Source organism: Arachis ipaensis, chromosome B10 (genome assembly GCF_059453495.1).
Source record: "Arachis ipaensis isolate K30076 ecotype BB chromosome B10, ASM5945349v1, whole genome shotgun sequence".
Lineage (NCBI taxonomy): Eukaryota > Viridiplantae > Streptophyta > Magnoliopsida > Fabales > Fabaceae > Arachis > Arachis ipaensis.
The window spans coordinates 64,937,906-64,958,530 of NC_142435.1; positions in this window are offsets into that span (position 1 = coordinate 64,937,906).

A 20,625-nucleotide genomic window follows, 5' to 3' on the forward strand; every position below is an offset into this window, starting at 1 on the left:
TAAGCATAAGCCGCCATAACAGGAAGCTCCTCCAATGTCCAACTTAAGGACTTTAACTAAAAGTGCTAGGTGGGAGACAACCCACCATGGTATGATCGTTTCTTTTTAATTTTTATTTAGTTTTATTTGTTTTCAAGTTTTATTTTATTTTATTATATTGAACCTAGAATTTTGCATCTCACTCATATTAATCATTGCATTCTGCACTTTCATGCATATGTATATAAAAAAAAAATGGTGCGCGACGCGACCGCATCACTCATGCGATCGCGTCATATTGCGAAAAACACTACCCACGCAATCGCGTCACCCATGCGGCCGCGTGATATGGAAATCGGCGTAAGGATCCAACGTCCAAAAAGTTGGGCTGGAATCGTGCGGCCACTGTGCGTCTAGCACAAAATGGCCCACGTGATCGCATGCCCCATGCGATCGCATCACATGCACACAACCAATCCGCCGCAACCACGTGAGCGACGCGATCGCGTCGCATGGATTGCAGAAATCCCAAAAGGAGACAGAGAGTTGCGCTGAAACAACGCTGGAATCGTGCATTTAGCACAATTTCCAGCGACGCGTTCGCATGCCCCATGCGATCGCGTCATCCCCTCTCTTACCCCTCCATGCGATCGTGTGACCCACGCGATCGCGTCAACCCCATTTTCACCACAACCACGCGATCGCGTGCCCCATGCGATCGCGTGGATTCAAAATTATAACCCCCCCATTCATGCGAACGCTACCAGTCGCGCAGCCCCCCCAAACCCTCTCCTTCCTCTCTTCCTCTCCCACCACCAACCACCGCCAGCCACCGTTCGACCGCCGACCACCCAGACCCCGCTGACCACCCAGAACCAAACCCCGCCGACCACCCAGACCCCCCCTCTTTTTCCCTTCTCTTCCTTCTTCCTCCACCCACAACCACCCTTCCGACCCCCAAAACCCCCATTACCCCCCTTTCCCCCTACCTACCTCTGAACCGCATCACTGCTGCCGTGCCACCACCAGCCACCGCGCCGGACGCCACTGCCCCATCATCCCCATCCACCTCTCTACCCCAACCTCCTTCATTCGCCTCCCAGGTTCCGCAAAACGTCACCCTTTTATTCATTCGTAGTTAGTTCTTAATTTTTTTCTGTTTATGTTCATATTTAGGCTAGTTAGATATGCATGTTGTAGTGGATTTTAGGTTGTTAGGTAGCCTAGGCTGTGGTTAGTGGATTTAGGTCTGTTTATTTGCGCTGTTCATGTTTATTGCTTTATGTTTTCGCAATCCTGCTGCTGTTGTAATGTTAGTTCATATGCTGTACTCTCTTATATATTGCTGCTCTTTACATTGATTTTTCATGATTATATTCCTTATATGTAACTGCAAGCTTTAATTTTAATTCATATGAACTATTTGATTGCTGTTTATTTTTCGGGACAATCCAATTTTAGCCGGAATGCTGCCCAAATTTCTGTAAAATGTTTTCATTCATGTTTTGGTTTTGGTATTTTGAACTCCGTTTTCCTCTGCTTTATCCAAACCATTTCATGAATGCTAGGGCATGCTTTCTATCCTTTTTGATTTCTTGGTTCATAAACTGCATTTGTGATGTTTTGATTCTAATTTTTTCTTTCTCTATATCTATTTGAATCAGCATCAACCTGTTTTCCTTATGTGGTTATGAGTTACCTATAGTTTCTAACTGTGAATACTTGTTACTTGGAATATTTTCATTATGCCATTTACTTTAACCCACTTTCTACTAACTCACTAATGTTAACTTTCTAAACTCTTTTTTTCACTTCTAACCAAACTAACCTTTTAAAATCTTTCTCCTGGTTTTTCACTTTCTTTTAACCTTCTAACCATGGCATAATGTTAATTTTTCTATTTAACATGAGTTCAATTATATTTTGGATTGTAAATTCTTCTTTTTGAACTTTTAACTCCTACACAATCTTTAATGCACATTTACTTAACTCATTTTCCTTATCCTATTGCTCCTTTGCCACTTTGTGTTTTCTTTGATTATTTGCCTATTTGCTTTCCTATTTTTATATATCCTGGTTTTTCACTTTTCAGGATGTCTACCAGTCAGAGGAAAGGAAAAGGCAAGGCTACTACTGGCAAACGTAAAAGGGGAGAATCATCCATGTCCATCATTGATCTCAAGCATGATTCCTCCTGGCGGGAGAAAAATTTTACCCAGCAGGAGAAGGCCGACCAGCTGCTCCCTGCTAATGATCCAGTAAAATTTGCAAACCGATACTGTGAGATGAAGTATCCGGTGTTTGCAACCTCCAGAAACCTATACCTGGAGAGGACTCTCAAGATCCCAGGAGAACTCTAGCAGTACACCACTGATCAAATCAAGCAAAGAGGCTGGTTATTTCTGGAGAGAAATCTGACAGAGGTCAATGCATCTTGGGTAAGGGAATTTTACTGCAATTACATCACTACCCTAGATGAAGTGAACCTCAGAGGAAAGCAGATTCTGGTCACTGAAGAGGCCATAGAAGACATTTAGAAGCTTTTGCCTAAATCTGATCAGCCAGACGGTTATCAGAAAGCTGAGGAGGATATGCGCTATATGCGATTTGACTGGGATGCAGTCAAGGCGAGGATCGCCCTTGACCCGACAGTTCCTTGGATCATGGGTCAGAACACTACCTTGCCCAAGGGAATCAAGCGGGCATACTTGAATGATGAGGCTCAACTTTGGCATCAGATACTTAGCAACTTGTACTCACGAGACTGAGATACCAGCCGCTATGATCACCCTCCTTTGGTGTGTGATGGAGGGTAAGGACCTGTACTTGCCACGCTTTATCCGGCACTATATGGCCAAGGTCCACGTCCGAGGCACTCTCCCCTTTCCTTATTTGGTTACCCAGCTGGGCCGTCGAGCTAACGTGCCTTGGGAGGATGCTGATGAGAGGCCACCTGCTGTAGAATGCAAGAAGAATATCCTGCATAGCAGGAACTTTCTGGCCTTGGGTTACAGACCTCCAGCCCTCCCTGGTAACACTGCCACACCATCTGCCGGCCCCTCTTCCTCTACAGCTACACCTTCCACCACCACTGCACCTCCACCTACCCCAGAGCCCATCTATCATCTAGTGCACCTCCTGTTTCGACGGCTTGACCAGATGGAGCGTCGCAACAAGCGACGCTGTGAGCACCTGAAGCTGATGATACGCTCTGGCGACATCCCCTCCGAGCCTGACACACCATCCGAGGCATCCGAGGAGGAGGCGGATGATCCCGAGGCTGAGACCCATCCCCAGGAAGAGACAAAGCAGGCAGGCACAGAGCAGGCTGCACCACAGGCAGAGGTTCCACATCAGATTCAGGCTGCAGATCCTGAGATCCCTATCCAGACAGCACCTCCTCTATAGCAGCCAGATCCTCAGCCCACCACCACAGAGACTTCAGCTACCATTCCTTCCAGTGATGACACCCCTTCACACCTTGCTTGATTGAGCATCAGGGACGATGCTTCATTTTATGTGTGGGGAGGTCACCATCTCTGGCGTATTATCTTGGTGAACCACTACAGACTCTTTTTCTTTTATTTTGGATATTTTTCTGTATTTTTCTCTCTATTTTTATTTTTATTTTTTGAGTATTTATACATTGCTACTTTTATGTATTTTTACTCTATTCCTGCATTTTGCATTTTTAGTTCATATTTTAGTTATTTAGTTTAGTTTGCAATTCTAACTTATTAGTGGATTAATTAGTATAGTTTACCCTTTTTAGCATAAGATAGCTTAGTTTAAATTGGAAAATATAAAAAGGAAGTAAGCTAGGACCTTGAACATAACAAAATCAAATCCATAAACCTTGTATATGTAGCATTACATCATGCAGTTAAACTAACAACATTTCATCAAGGAGAAACATTAAAACCTTAAAGGCCACCCTAAATAATTTTTTTATGAGAATAATGGGAATTTTTAACTAAACCTGCATAACATATATGAATGATATATGATGTTTGAGTTAGAGAACACACAGCCTGTGAGTCTTGAGCTTAATTGTATGGTTGCATTCAAACCATAATTTCATCCCTGTGTGTTTCGCTTCTTTTTATTCTGATGTTCTTTACTTTGTTTTAATCTATATGTCTAGTTGTAGAATATAGATACATACCAAGAAAGTGATTGAGGCCATTATTTGATTTTAACCCACTTGTCCCAAAAATAGCCTACCTTTTACATCACCTTTGTTAGCCCCTTTGAGCCTTTAAATCCCCCTTTTTTTAATAACCACATTACTAGCCTTAAGCAGAAAAATAAAATAAAAATCCCAAGTTGAATCCTTGGTTAGCTTAAGATAGAAATTGTTTATTGTTTAAGTGTGAGGAAACCTATTGGGAACATAGAAAGAAAGGGTAGGAAGTTGAAAGAAATAAAATTAATCAAAATGAAATTTTTGGAAAACATGCTCATGTGAGATTAAAATAATTAATTTACCATGTGCATTAAAAAAAATATAATAAAATAATTTATTATAATATTTTAGTTTCCAGCATTTGAATAAAGGGGATACAAAAGAATTCCCCAAAATGCAAAATAAAAACAATGCACATGGGATAAAAATAAAGATCAAGACATGAGCATGTAACATCAAAAGTGAAAAAAAATGGGAAAAGAGGTGAAGAAGCTCTAATTTAGAAAGTATGTATGTTAGGTGAAATCTTAGACTAATCAAGGATTCACTTAATTAGCTCACTTAGCCTTATACATATACCCTTACCTTTACCTTGGCCCCATTACAACCTTACTTAAGACCTCATGATTTTTGGTATGACTATATTCTATAATTGTTGATTGGTTAGATGAAGAACAAAGTTATAGAAAGTAAGAATAAAAAGAAGAATAGAGTGATTAACCCAATAAACACTGAGTGACTAGAGAGTAAACACAAAATCCAGTGAAGGTTCAATAACTCATCAACATATATCTATGCTTAATTTACTAATTGTTTTGCAAGTTTGTAAAATATTTTTCTTTCCCATCTCATTTGCAAAGATGCTTTATTATTTAAGGGTTGGCTATGTATATATATGATTCCTTGAGAATGTGAATTAATTTAACTACATGTAAGCTTTATATATGAGTGAATAAATTAGAATTGCATGACTCATTTAGGTAGTTGCATTTAGAATAGGTTGCATTGCATAACATTCCACCACTTTAATCTTACCTTACTCTTTACCTTGGATTTAGCATGAGGACATGCTATTGTTTAAGTGTGGGGAGGTTGATAAACCCATATTTTATGATATATTTTGTGCTTAATTTGAGTGATTTATTCAATCTTTCACCCACTTATTCATATTAATTGCATGGTTTTACTTCTCCTTCCTTATTATGTGACGTATGTGAAAAACATGTTTCCTATGCTTTAAAATTAATTATTTTAATTACCTTTATTTCCATTCGATGTCGTGATTAGTGTGTTGAGTAGTTTCAGATCTTCTAAGGCAGGAATGACTCAAAGGATGGAAAGAAAACATACAAAAATGGAAGGAAAGTACAAAACGGAGTCCTTGAAGAAACTGGCATCCACGTAATCGCATGGACGACGCGATCGCATGCCAAGCGCGAAGAAGCGGCGACGTGGCCGCATGACTGACGCGACCGTGCACCTTAAGCATAACACATATGACGCGGCCGCATGACTGACGCGACCACGTGACAAGAAAAGCTCCGAATGACGCGGCCGTGTGACCCACGCGGACGCGTGACAGAGGTCACACACCAGAAATTGCAGAAAATGCTCATAGCAAATTCTGAAGCCTTTTTGGCCCAAATCCAAGTCCAGAAGGCATAGGCCAGAGGTTATGAAGTGAGGGAATGCATCCATTCAAGGGGCTCTCGCCAATTTTTACTTCCCATGAATTAGAATTAGTTTTGAGGGGGGCTCTCTCCTCTCTCTTTAGAATTAGGATTTAGACTTAGGATTTTTATTCGCTTTCAGGATTAACTCTTTTGATCAGGTTCAATATTCCTTTTATTTACTTTATGAATCCTTTTGATGACAGGTCATCTTAGCCTAGTTTCACTAGCCTTTTTCTTTGATTTTATTAGGTTTTATGCACTTTCTTGCATTCTAAGTAAGTAATTTGGATTAAAAAAGCATGACTTCTTTGAATCAAACAACCACCATTTATTTGATGCTAAATCATGAGGTTGAAGCCAAATTTAATTGATTTTTAATGATTTATAAGCCTTGTGAATTTGGTGATACTTTGATTGGTTGTTTTGATTACTTGTAGGTGAAGAAAGAAGAAAAGAAGAAAAGCGTGGCATAAGGGACGTTCCAAAGGAAGCAAAAAGCGTGCCCAATGGAAGCAAAAGCGTGGCAACATTTAGGAAGAAAGAAGGCTAAGTTAAGAAAGTAAACTGAGCTTCACAAGGACAACTGGGAGAAAGTAAGGCACCAAACTAAGTTCAAATAGTTAACTGAGCACTAAAGAAAGCAAGGAAATGGCATGAAGCTCAGTTCACTAAGTGAGCTTTATCGGGGACCTCTCATAATTAATTCAAGATGAAATTCCAAGGGATGAAGCCAACAAGATTCGAACCAAGGACCAAGGGGAGGCAAGGAACGCTCCTTGCAAGGAAAATGAGAAGAAAATAGCCAAAATGCCTCCTCCATGGTTCGAACTTGGAACCACTCACTAACAAGCTTGCAAGGAAAATAACACAAGATGCATTGGCCAAGGTTTGAACCTGGGAACTCTTGGAACCAAGGAGGAGCGCCACCTTTAATACAAAGAAAATGAGCCAAGATGGCTCTCCCAAGGTTCGAACCAAGAAGCTCCATGAAAGGGGAAGGAGGAGCGCCCACTCATCCAAGGAAATTAGCTTCAAGATTTCCTCCACCAAGTGTCGAACCTGGAACCTTGAGGACAAGAGCAAGGTGCCACCAAGGAAAGCTCAGTTGGTTTTTCCAACTGAGCACTACCTCCCCAATCTTCCCCCACACTTTGACACGGCCAAGCAACATTTTGGCGCAACAAAGGGTGTAATGATGCGCACCTTGACACGCCAAGGAGCAACAAGAAGCGCGCACTTGACACGGCCTAGAGCTCAGTTTAAAAATCCAACTGAGCTCTATTGTCACGCATTCAACCCAGGCTCGACGCACCACACTTGACACGGGCAGCAACATTTGGACGCTCAGTTTGGTTTTCCTACTGAGCTTGCCCCTGGGAGGTGCAATACTGGGCTAAAAATTGAATTAAAAATCCAACTTAATTCATTTCTTCACCAAATCAAAAGCCCATCCAAATTCCAAAATTCAAGAATAGAAAGTGTATAAATAGGAGCTAGTTTGATGTAATTAGGACCTCTAGACTTTACTTTTAATTTTCCTTTTAACTTTCATTTTCATTTTGAGTTTTCACTTTTGAATTTAGATCTTAGAGAATTGGGAAGGAGAATTGATCTTTCTTCTTCCTTGTTCTTTCTTGAGCACTCTTTACTTTTCTTGCTTTGGATCTTGGGTGAAGAATTGAAGAACTTCTGTTTCAATCTCACCTTGAGATCTTTTTTTAATCTTCTGCATAATTGAATTTCAGTTTCTATTTACTGCTTCAGTCTTCTACTCTTCTGCAATTTATTTCTGCAATTTAATTTCCTTTATTTCTTTTGCAATTGTTCTTGTTGGATCAAGGAAGGATTTGAGTTCTAGACTTGTTATCTAGTCTCTTCCACTCCTGAGATCTTCAACCACTTTTAAATTGCTGCATATTAAGCATTGCTCATTTTCTGTTTTTAAATTTTCTCAAGCATTTCTACTTTTCTGTTTAGATCTACTTCAATTCAATTACTCCTCTACTCTTCTGTTTATTGTAATTTACCTTTGCTTGTTTAAATTCTGCAATCCCAATTCCCAATTCCTTTTACAATTCAAGTAATTTACATTTCTTGCACTTTAAGATTTAGTCATTTACATTTCTTACAATCTAAGTTTCTACAATTTACATTACTTGTTCTTTAAGATTCAGCACATTTACTTTCTTTGCTCTTTCATTTACTGCAATTTCCCCTCTCCCTTTACATTTCAAGCAATTTAGTTTCTGTCAAATACAAACCACTCAACCAATACTTGATTCGCTTGACTAAATCAACCACTAAATTAAAATTGCTCAATCCTTCAATCCCTGTGGGATCGACCTCACTCATGTGAGTTATTATTACTTGATGCGACCCGGTACACTTGCCGGTGAGTTTTGTGTTGGATCGTTTTTCAAACATCAAGTTTTTGGTGCCATTGCCGGGGATTGAATTAGATTGACAATGATTAAGTGAAGTAGAGATCTAGATCAAGCACTTTTTATTTTCTGTTTCTTTAATTTTTGACTAACACACTAACTGTTTGAATTTTTGCTTAAGCCAACTAACATTTCACTTCAGCAATGGATTGAAGTGTTGTTACCTTTCTGGTGTTGTGTGATTCTTATGCTTTGGTTGTATGTCAGGTACAAGGAGAGTTATACCCACTTTTTGTGAACAAGAAGAAAGAACCCTCAGAAGATTAAGAAGAGCTGAAAGAGGAAAAAACATTGTTAGAGAAGAGGAGTCAGAAGAAGAGTTCCATGATATGGAGGAACACTTAACAAATCCACCAAATCCACCAGAAGGAGTAGCCAATAACAACAATAATCCACCACAAAGAAGAGTTTTGGCTTCCTACAAATGTGCAGATCCTAGACATTGTGGGAGTAGCATTCTCACCCCAAATGTTAATGCAAATAACTTCAAACTAAAGCCACAACTTATCACCTTGGTTCAAAACAATTGTTCTTATGGAGGAGGACCACTTGAAGACCCTAACCAACACTTATCCACCTTCTTGAGGATTTGTGACACTGTCAAAACCAATGGTGTACACCCTGACAGTTACAAGTTACTGCTATTTCCATTTTATCTCAGAGACAAAGCCACTCAATGGTTGGAATCCTTCCCAAGAGACAGTATCAACAATTGGGATGATCTAGTAACCAAGTTCCTTGCCAAGTTTTACCCACCTCAAAGAGTTATTAGATTGAAGACTGAAGTGCAAACATGCACACAAATGGATGCTGAACCCTTGTATGAGGCATGGAAACGATACAAAGCTCTAATCAGGAAGTGTCCACCAGGAATGTTCAGGGAGTGGGACAGATTGCAGAATTTCTATGAAGGCTTGACACTGAAATCTCAAGAGGCTTTGGATTATTCAGCAGGAGGCTCTTTACAACTAATGAAAACGGCAGAGGAAGCCCAAAATATCATTGATATGGTGGCCAACAATCAATATTTCTTTGCTCACCAAAGGCAACGCCAACCATCACAAAGGAAAGGAGTGATGGAGTTGGAAGGAGTGGACTCAATCCTAGCTTAAAACAAAATGATGCAGCAGCAAATTCAACAACAATTTGAGCAAATGGCCAAGAGGATTGATAGCCTCCAAGTTGCAGCAGTTAACACTAGCCAACCATCATCCATATGGGGGCAAAATGAAGAAACTCAAGAGGAGCAACAATAAGAACAAGTCCAGTACATGAAAAACCAAAATTCTGGGCCAAATGAAGTCTATGGTGATACTTACAACCCTTCATGGAATAACCATCCCAACCTCAGATGGGGAGACAACCACAATCAAACTCAACAGCCATGGCAGAGAAACTCAAACCAAAATAATTGGAAGAACACAAACCAAAACAACCAACAGAACAATAGCCAAGCCACATACAGAAAATCACAAAACACCTACCCCAATTCTAACCATCATCCGTCCAATAATCAAGCCTCAAATTAAAATACTTACCCTCAACCCTCAACACCCCACAATCAACCAATCTCACAAGACTCTCAGAGGATTAACAACTTGGAGCTCTTAATGGAAAAGATGATGAAGCACCAAGAGATGACATTAAGGAACCAGGAAGCCTCCATGAAAAATATGGAAAGGAAAATTGGACAACTCTCCAAGCGAATTACCGTTGAAAGGCCATCAAGCTCACTACCAAGTGACACCATTCCTAATCCAAAAGAGAAGTGCAAGGCAATACAACTAAGGAGTGGAAAAATCCTGGTGAAAAATGAAGAAGCAACCAAGAAGCCAAAGAAAAGTGATAAGAAACAAGCTGAAGAAGAGGCAACCAATGACAAGGGGGAGACGGCAAGCAAGCAGACCTCAGAAGAGCTCAAAGAAAGGGAAGATCAGCCACAAAAATCAAGAAAAGAGAAGGAAGCAATGAAAGAGCCAACCAAGAAACAAAGGCAGGGAGTGAACTTCACACCACCTTTGTCATATCCTCAAAGGTTCAACAAAGAGACTAAGGACCAACACTTCCTAAAATTTCTTGAAATCTTCAAGAAGTTGGAGATCAATATTCCCTTAGCTGAAGCACTTGAGCAAATGCCCCTGTATGCAAAGTTCTTAAAAGAACTCATCAACAAGAAGAGGAGTTGGCAAGTTAATGAAACTGTACTGCTTACTGAGGAATGCAGAGCACTAATCCAGAAGGGACTTCCTCCTAAACTCGAAGACCCTGGGAGTTTCTTTCTACCCTGCGCCATTGGCAGTATGACCATCAACAAGGCGATGTGTGACTTAGGAGCTAGTATCAATCTAATGCCTGCCTCTCTAGTGAAAAAGCTAAGCATAAAAGAGGTGAAACCAGTACAAATATCTCTAGAATTGGTGGACAAGTCAGTGATATGCCCCAGGGGTATGATTGAGAACCTTCTAGTTAAGGTAGACAGATTCATCTTCCCTGCAGATTTTGTGATCTTAGATTCAGATCAAGATGAGAGCGACTCCATTATACTGGGAAGACCGTTCTTGGCCACTGCTAGGGCCATCATAGACATAGAGCAAGGAGAATTAACCCTCAGGATGCATGATGAAAGTGTCACTCTGAGTGTACTGCCAGAAATACAGATCAATAATGGAAAAAAGGATGGTACAGAAACGGACAAAGAGAACCTGCAGTGGAAGGAGGGAATCAACAAGACAAACAACAACTGCCCTCCCAAGCAAGAGATAGATGATACAGCAGGTCAAAAAGAGAAAGAGACTGTGCAAACTAATGAAGATGCTCAAGAGGACATTGTAGTATTAGCAACTAAGAAAAGAAATCTCAAGAGGAAGCCTGTTGTCAAAGAAGAAGGGTCAACAAAAGGAGGGAAGAAAGATAAAAACAGAGTCAAAAAGGGTTGGAAGAACAAAAAAATTCCAACAGAAAGGCTTTCCAAAGGTGACAAAGTGCAATTGGTCTATCAACAACTGGGAGCAAGCCAACAGACTGATGATTACTATACTGTGAGCAAAATACTCTCACTAGAACATGCTGAAATAGAGCACCAAGGAACAAAGAAGAAGCTCACGATCAGAGGGGACAAGTTGAGGCACTACAGTCATCAACCACCATAAAAGAGGGGGTCAATGTCAAGCTAATGACAATAAAAGAGCGCTTCATGGGAGACAACCCATGATTTATGATTCCTGCTTGCTTTTGAATTCAATAAAGTGTGATCACTTTTGCATGATTTTGAATTTTTCTTGACATCCTTGACAGATGCATACACTGCTTTGAAATACATGCCAGACTTCTAAGTTTGGTGTGCTTGACAGCACACAAAAGTTAACATTTCAAGCATTCTTAGATCATATGCTTAGTCATTTTGGTGAAATATATGACCAAACATTAAGTTTGGTGTCTGCATGTGTACGAATTCTGAGAAAAAAATCAACTTTTTTTCAGAAAATCAAAATCATGCAAAGATGGATCGTGCATTGTTTTGTTTTAGAAATTTATGCTAAGAGAAAAATTGGCACTTATGGTGAAAGTATCAATTGTGACAAGTGTTTATTCTAATCACTAAGCAAGAAACAAGTTTGGTGTTCACCAAAACCTTGGTTTAGGGACACAATTGATCTTTCACAACTAAGGACCATAATATAACATGAAAGCATTCACCACTTGACCACCATACTTCAAATAAGTTCTGAAACATTTCATTTTGATTTAATTAGAAAAGAAGGTTTGAGGAAAAGACAAGAGGAAGGAACGGTTATGACAAGTCAAGAGAAGGATCACATGTGCCTAGAGAGGTGTGCCAATCTTGGAAAGCAAAATCTGCATGCATGCACCATTGGACACCGAAGAAGCATGCAGCCAATAGGAAGAGAATCCTCATCAAGCTTCAACAATACATGCAGACCATTCATTTCATGAGTTTCTATAGTATTCAACTCAATCCTCACCCTTCATCATCATAACCGAATTCACTCCTCTCCTGTGATATTGTTGGGAAACTTGGAAACCTTGTCCATAAATAGCCTCCAACACATCATAAAGAACATTTTCATACAGGCCACTCTCACTCAAAGCACACAATTTCTTTCTTCTCTTCACAATAAAACCGGACATCACTCCAAATACAACCCTACTTATCTCTTCTTTACACACATATTCAATGGCTCCTTCAAGTTCAAGAAGAAGACCAGGAAAAGAACCAATAGTGACAGAACCTCCGTCCTATGACACAAAGAGGTTCAAATCCCAATTTCATGAAGCAAGATACAATAGACTCATGAAAACAAAGATTGTCATCCCTGAAATGGGGTTCGAACTGAGGGAGGGAGAATATCCCATTATGCGACAAATCACCAAGGAAAGAAGATGGGATCTTCTATGCCGTCGTCTCACTGATATTAGTGCTGTGATGATAAGGGAGTTTTACGCCAATGCAGTTAAGGAGAATGAAAACAACCCATCGTACAAAAGTTATGTCAGAGGTGTTGAAGTGGACTTTAGTCCACCATCAATCACAAGAGCTCTAAAGCTGAGAACCATAACTTATGATGAGCTTAGCTATGAAGACAGACTGCGTGGTGATAATGACCCTGATGAAATATTGGAGGGGTTATGTATTGAAGGAAGAGACTGGGAAAGAGACTCATAGGGAACCCCGAGTTGTCTGAAGAGACTTGATCTCAGACCTGAGGCAAAGGGGTGGTATGAGGTGGTAAGGGGATCAATACTCCCCACTGCGAATACCTCATCAGTCATAATCAAGAGAGCTCTCCTGACATATTGCATCCTACATGGTGGGGAAATCGACCTTGCTCAACTCATAGCAGATAGTATCCAGGAGATGGCCGAAGACACAAACAAATCGGGTAGGCTTGGGCACACAAGCACGATCCTGAGATTGTGTAACAAAGCTGGAGTGCTCTTCGAGGATGAAGATACAGAGAAGGTGAAAGGAACCAGAGGAATTACAAAGAGTGAAATGGAAGGCCTTAATGAAGAGGAGGAGGAAGATCAAGAAGAAGAAAGAACTCACAGAAGAAGAAGGTCACACAGGAGGGACGAACAAGCTCAGGGTATCATAGATATGAGTCAATTGTAGGAAGTTCTTGATGAAATATCACAACAGAATGTGAGAGCACAAGAGCAGTATTCAAGGCAACAGGAACTCTATCTGCAACAACAAGAGCAATATCTAGAGCACCGGGAACAATATTCGAAGGACAGGGAGCAAAATGAAGCTTGGCAACACAGAATGGAGGAAAGATTGGAGAGCTGGCAGCAACAATCAATGGCCCAACAACAAGAATTCCAAGCCAATATTCTTGAAGGGCAGAAGGAACAAACAGCAAATCTTAAGGAATCATATGACAAAATGTTCCTAACTCAAGCCAAGTATGGGGAATATACTCACAACCTGTACCAGTGGAAGAATATTCATCACACCATTGGAGAGGTTAGACATGTACAACAATCAGATTGTAATGAGGATGTACAAGGAAGGTTGGAGTATTTAACCCACTACATGCCAGTACTAAATCCACAAATCAAATCATTTGATCAATGCCAAGAACTTAGAGACCGCCAGGCAGCAAAGTCTCAGCTTAATACCTAGGTAGCATTCCAAAGATTAGAGGCAGTTGGGCTCTCAGGTCTCACAGATCCTGTTTGGGAAAGAAGATGTCCTCGTGAAGAAGCTCAAGATTATACACAGACGAGGAAGAAGAGGAAGGGAGAATCCAGCAAATCCAAAAGAATGGAAATGCTTGACAAATAAAGGTGGTGAAGCTCCTTTTCTTACTTTTACTTAAATAAGGAAGATGCATGTTTGAAACATGACATGCCTCCAATTGCTTCATGTTTTACTATTTCTTTTGTTTACATTAGTAGTTAGTTAAGAATAAAATATCTGCATAATAAGTGTCATCACTCATAAGCTTGAACACTTTGTCTTGTCTCCCTTGCTGTTTGAATAAAAGAAAGATGTTTGATTTAGAAAAGTAATTGTTCAATGTTTCAAAGTTAGAATGAAAGTTAGTGGTGGTGTGTGTTTGATTCAACTATTAGCTCATGGAATAAATGTTGCAGAATGACTTGTTTCTTGAAGCTTAAGCTAGTTTGCTGCTATGATCCTTCAATTAATGAAAGCCCCTTGAAAATAAACCAAAACAGAAAGAAAAAGAAAGAAGAAAAGCTAAAAGTTGGCAAAGGAACAAACAATAAGGCTAGACATCAATAGCTTGGACCCTAGGACATATGCCTGTGGTGTTTATGTACTAGGATATGCTTGGACAAGTAGGTTCTAAGGAGTATTTTAAAACTTGGCAACTTAGATCAACTGATTTGGGATTGCCAACTGAAAGTCCACAATAAAGAGCAACCTAGCTACAAAATATTTAGTGATCCAAAGAGATGCTGGGCATCAATGATCCTAGGAAGAAAAAGGTGAGCCATGTGTCTGTGGTGAAAAAAATGTTAAGTGAAAATAAGCCAAAGGCCACTGCAACATTTGCCACCAAGCCTTTAATAAGTAATAAGCTCTGAAATGCAAAAGAAAGAAGAAAAAGCTAACAAGGGAAATAAGCAAAAAGGTAAGGAATTATAGCAGCAACCTTGGTGAACCCTTAAGAAAATATAGTTTGTTTTGACAGCAAGTAATAAATGAGTTACTTTTGATCTGCATAAAATCCCATAACCCAAATTTAACTATTTGCCTAATAAGGACATGCATACTTATCTATTTTATTCTATCTTCTCTTATGTTTAAGTGCTTGCTTGGGGACAAACAAGTTTTAAGTTTGGTGTTGTGATGACAAGTCATCTTAGCCTAGTTTCACTAGCCTTTTTCTTTGATTTTATTAGGTTTTATGCACTTTCTTGCATTCTAAGTAAGTAATTTGGATTAAAAATGCACGACTTCTTTGAATCAAACAACCACCATTTATTTGATGCTAAATCATGAGGTTGAAGAAAATTTTAATTGATTTTTAATGATTTATAAGCCTTGTGAATTTGGTGATACTTTGATTGGTTGTTTTGATTACTTGTAGTTGAAGAAAGAAGAAAAGAAGAAAAGCGTGGCATAAGGGACGTTCCAAAGGAAGCAAAAAGCGTGCCCAAGGGAAGCAAAAGCGTGGCAATATTTAGGAAGAAAGAAGGCTAAGTTAAGAAAGTAAACTGAGCTTCACAAGGACAACTGGGAGAAAGTAAGGCACCAAACTAAGTTCAAATAGTTAACTGAGCACTAAAGAAAGCAAGGAAATGGCATGAAGCTCAGTTCACTAAGTGAGCTTTATCGGGGACCTCTCAAAATTAATTCAAGATGAAATTCCAAGGGATGAAGCCAACAAGATTCGAACCAAGGACCAAGGGGAGGCAAGGAACGCTCCTTGCAAGGAAAATGAGAAGAAAATAGCCAAAATGCCTCCTCCATGGTTCGAACTTGGAACCACTCACTACCAAGCTTGCAAGGAAAATAACACAAGATGCATTGGCCAAGGTTTGAACCTGGGAACTCTTGGAACATAAGGAGGAGCGCCACCTTTAATACAAAGAAAATGAGCCAAGATGGCTCTCCCAAGGTTCGAACCAAGAAGCTCCATGAAAGGGGAAGGAGGAGCGCCCACTCATCCAAGGAAATTAGCTTCAAGATTTCCTCCACCAAGTGTCGAACCTGGAACCTTGAGGACAAGAGCAAGGCGCCACCAAGGAAAGCTCAGTTGGTTTTTCCCACTGAGCACTACCTCCCCAATCTTTCCCCACACTTTGACACGGCCAAGCAACATTTTGGCGCAACAAAGGGTGTAATGATGCGCACCTTGACACGCCAAGGAGCAACAAGAAGCGCGCACTTGACACGGCCTAGAGCTCAGTTTAAAAATCCAACTAAGCTCTAGTGTCACGCATTCAACCAAGGCTGGACGCACCACACTTGACACGAGCAGCAACATTTGGGCGCTCAGTTTGGTTTTCCAACTGAGCTTGCCCCTGGGAGGTGCAATACTGGGCTGAAAATTGAATTAAAAATCCAACTTAATTCATTTCTTCACCAAATCAAAAGCCCATCTAAATTCCAAAATTCAAGAATAGAAAGTGTATAAATATGAGCTAGTTTGATGTAATTAGGACCTCTAGACTTTACTTTTAATTTTCCTTTTAACTTTCATTTTCATTTTGAGTTTTCACTTTTGAATTTAGATCTTAGAGAATTGGGAAGGAGAATTGATCTCTCTTCTTCCTTGTTCTTGCTTCAGCACTCTTTACTTTTCTTGCTTTGGATCTTGGGTGAAGAATTGAAGAACCTCTGTTTCAATCTCACCTTGAGATCTTGTTTTAATCTTCTGCATAATTGAATTTCAGTTTCTATTTACTACTTCAGTCTTCTACTCTTCTGCAATTTATTTTTGCAATTTAATTTCCTTTATTTCTTTTGCAATTGTTCTTGTTGGATCAAGGAAGGATTTGAGATCTAGACTTGTTATCTAGTCTCTTTCACTCCTGAGATCTTCAACCACTTTTAAATTGCTGCAAATTAAGCATTGCTCATTTTCTATTTTTAAATTTTCTCAAGCATTTCTACTTTTCTGTTTAGATCTACTTTAATTCAATTACTCCTCTACTCTTCTGTTTATTGCAATTTACCTTTGCTTGTTTAAATTCTGCAATCCCAATTCCCAATTCCTTTTACAATTCAAGTAATTTACATTTCTTGCACTTTAAGATTTAGTCATTTACATTTCTTGCAATCTAAGTTTCTGCAATTTACATTACTTGTCCTTTAAGATTCAGCACATTTACTTTCTTTGCTCTTTCATTTACTGCAATTTCCCCTCTCCCTTTACATTTCAAGAAATTTAGTTTCTGTCAAATACAAACCTCTCAACCAATACTTGATTCGCTTGACTAAATCAACCACTAAATTAAAATTTCTCAATCCTTCAATCCCTGTGGGATCGACCTCACTCATGTGAGTTATTATTACTTGATGCGACCCGGTACACTTGCCGGTGAGTTTTGTGTTGGATCATTTTCCACACATGACCTTTCATGTTACGGATTACTCTTTTATTAATGTTATTTGAGGTATTTCAGTTTAATATTGATTTCTTTTATTTATGCTATTATTGTTTTTACTCTGAAGACATTTTATTCGAGTAGATTTACTTTTCCTTTTGATTTTGGTTAAGAAATCAGTAACTCTGGAGTTATCAAACTCAAACATGATTGATAATTGTTATCTTTGTTAATTGAATTGAACTTCAATAATCCCAATCTTTTCTTAGGAAACAAATAGGATCCGAAGATCAACCCAATTAATCTCTTGACCTTCCTTTATATTAGTAAAGGCTAACGAAGTGGAATTAATATTCAATTATTATCATCATTGATAAGGATAGCCAGGATAGGACCTCTAATTTCTCATACCTTGCCAAAAGTTTATTTTACAGTTATTTATTTATTTTTAATTACCATTTAAATTATTTGTCATATTCGTTCCTCATTCTTGAAACCCCAAATCTACAATCTCCATAACAAATAATAAGAACATACTTCCCTGCAGTTCCTTGAGAAGATGACCCGAGGTTTGAATACTTCGGTTATCAATTTATTTAAGGGGCTTGTTACTTGTGACAACCAAAACGTTTGTATGAAAGGACTTTTGAAGGTTTAGAGACTATACTTGCAACGAGGATTTATCCGCAAATTTCTAGACCACGCAAAAGTTTCTCTCGTCAAAATGGCGCCGTTGCCGGGGAACTGCTAACGTGTGCCTTATTATTGGTTATTGTAAATATTTTTCTTTTACTTGTTTATTTATTTTTGTTTTCCCTTTTAAATTTTATTTGCTACTATGAACTCTCACCCCTCTTGCTTTGAGTTTGGTTCTAACTTTGTTGAAGGAAATAGAAGTTACAGCAGGAATATGCATCAAGGTCAGACTAATCAAGGATGGATGGAGCCAAGAGGATCTAATCAACCCTTTAGGCAACAATACCCTCCAAGATATCACGGACAACGACCATTCTACAATGCATACCCAGCTGAAAGATATGATGGACAACCTTGTGACTACCAACAAGCCCACCCCGTGCCTATAGACCAACCTCTCAACATAACCTCGAACCACCACACTCACAAGCTTCTCTTCACCATTCGCCACCGTATGATCCTTTCCTACCCCAGTTCCAATCCAATCACCCCCAAGCACCACCACTTCCCTATGTTTCATGTCCAAATCCATCACCCCGAGAATCATAGGTTCGCCTCAACGCAACAGTAAATAAACTTCAAACAACCATTCGACAACTGGAGCAAGCAGTAATTCAATTAGCTTCTAGACGCGCGAACATTCAAGGACCAACCACAGCCCTATGTGGACAATCTAATGAAGAGCGTAGCATGAAGGAGACACTAGAAACTCCAGTGGACAAGATAGAGCATGAATTCGTACTAGAACAAGTAGAAGAAGTTGTCATTGTACAAGAAGAATAGTTGGTTGAAGATCTAGGAGACGCTGAACCTCCATGGGAATCCAGAGTTGAGGAGAACTCCGTCAAGGACGTTACAGTTGATGCTAAGGAGGATATTGCACAATCCCCAAGGCAAGTCGTTTATGAAGAACTAGACGGAATAACCCAGGACACAAATTCCCTTAATGATGATAGTCACAAGTCTAGCTCTCTTAGTAATGAACTTGCATCCGCAAGTGAATTCTCTGAGATCGAAGAATCTTCCCCAAGTGAATACGAAGATGACGAGGAGGTAGATTTCTCTCAACCTCCAATCTATGACTCAAGTGATGAGGAAGACATAGAAGACTTTGACTAGGACTCAGATGCATTTGAAGAACCTTACAAGGAAGTGGAGGAATTCACAGAAGAGCACAAGGGAGAAGAACTTACAGAACCACTAGAAACACCTACCCCAAGGCCATTACCGCCTAATACAAGCTTCAAGTGGGTACAATCCTTAACCTTTAACTTTACTTATTCACTTGAATATGGTTTACTTGAAACAGATGGCCAGCTTAGAGCTCTCTGCGGCTTTAAGAGTAAGAGGGAATGGCTCGCACTCAGAGCTGGTGCACAAGGTTCAATAATGCTCCACGCTTCAACTCGAAGTGCACAGATTGGTATCATGCTCAATTGAATGGATCTCGGAAAACGTTTGGTCACTATGGTGAGAATCTACTTTCTAACCCGCCCGGATGAAAAAATATAGATCAAGACAGAGGCGGATTTAAACGCAAGGCTTGGGATCATGGATTCTATTCTGACATTCATCACCCCGGGAGCTTGACAATCTGTTTGAAGCTGCTCAGAAGCTTTACATGCCTAGTTTGGGACCCCGGAGGCTATTGGTATTCCAAGCATTGGTGGAGATTTTTGGATAAATTTAAGCATAAGCCGCCATAACAGGAAGCTCCTCCAATGTCCAACTTAAGGACTTTAACTAAAAGTGCTAGGTGGGAGACAACCCACCATGGTATGATCGTTTCTTTTTAATTTTTATTTACTTTTATTTGTTTTCAAGTTTTATTTTATTTTATTATATTGAACCTAGAATTTTGCATCTCACTCATATTAATCATTGCATTCTGCACTTTTCATGCATATGTATAAAAAAAATGGGTGCGCGACGGGACTGCATCAGTCATGCGATCGCGTCATATTGCGAAAAACACTACCCATGCGATCGCGTCACCCACGCGGCCGCGTGATATGGAAATCGGCATAAGGATCCAACGTCCAGAAAGTTGGGCTGGAATCGTGCGGCCACTGTGCGTCTAGCACAAAATGGCCCACGCGATCGCATGCCCCATGCGATCGTGTCACATGCACACAACCAATCCCACGCGACCGCGTGAGTGACGCGATCGCGTCGTATGGATTGCACAAATCCCAGAAGGAGACAGAGAGTTGCACTGAAACGACGCTGGAATCGTGCATTTAGCACAATTTCCAACAACGCGTTCGCATGCCCCATGCGATCGCGTCATCCCCTCTCTTACCCCTCCATGCGATCGCGCGACCCACGCGATCGCGTCAACCCCATCGCATGACATGTGCAATCTGCAAGATTCGCTGGGGGCGATTTTGGACCCTATTTTGACCCAGTTTTCGGCTCAGAACAGCAGACTAGAGCCAGAGAACATGCAGAAACCAAAGAGAACATTCATTCTACACAAGTTTTAATTTTAGATCTAGTTTTTACTCCTCCTCTAGGTTTTCTCTCTAGACATTCATAGTTCTTAGGATTTAATTTGCGATTGCTCTTTGCATTGGAACACTGAGAAGAGTTATTATCTCATCAA